The sequence below is a fragment of the Arachis duranensis genome, unplaced genomic scaffold (assembly GCF_000817695.3).
Source record: "Arachis duranensis cultivar V14167 unplaced genomic scaffold, aradu.V14167.gnm2.J7QH unplaced_Scaffold_232527, whole genome shotgun sequence".
In the NCBI taxonomy this organism is placed as follows: Eukaryota; Viridiplantae; Streptophyta; class Magnoliopsida; order Fabales; family Fabaceae; genus Arachis; species Arachis duranensis.
In genome coordinates this window covers 764,242-764,579 of record NW_026264853.1, presented here as the reverse complement: position 1 = coordinate 764,579, position 338 = coordinate 764,242, and positions in this window count along the sequence as shown.

The window sequence follows — 338 nt, the reverse complement described above, 5'->3', positions numbered from 1 at the left end:
ATCGAATCTTTTAGAAGTCTCTAAAACTGTACCTAAATACTTTCATACTGAGACGAACGGGTTTCCTATATTTTGTTCTAGCTATAGAACTTAATTAATTGTTAATTAGAATCATTGTTTAAGTTAGTAAATTTGTAATAATTATTTGATAACTTCTTTCATCGATATTAATTATTCTAATAGTTTTTTTTCTTCGGCGAAAAAGATTTAAGGAGGAGTTTCTTTATTAATATTTTAAAATTATATTATGATTTATTTTAAATAATAATTTAATTATTATAAATAGTATTTATTATAGTTAAAATATTAATTTTAATTAAATTTAAGTAATTTAAATT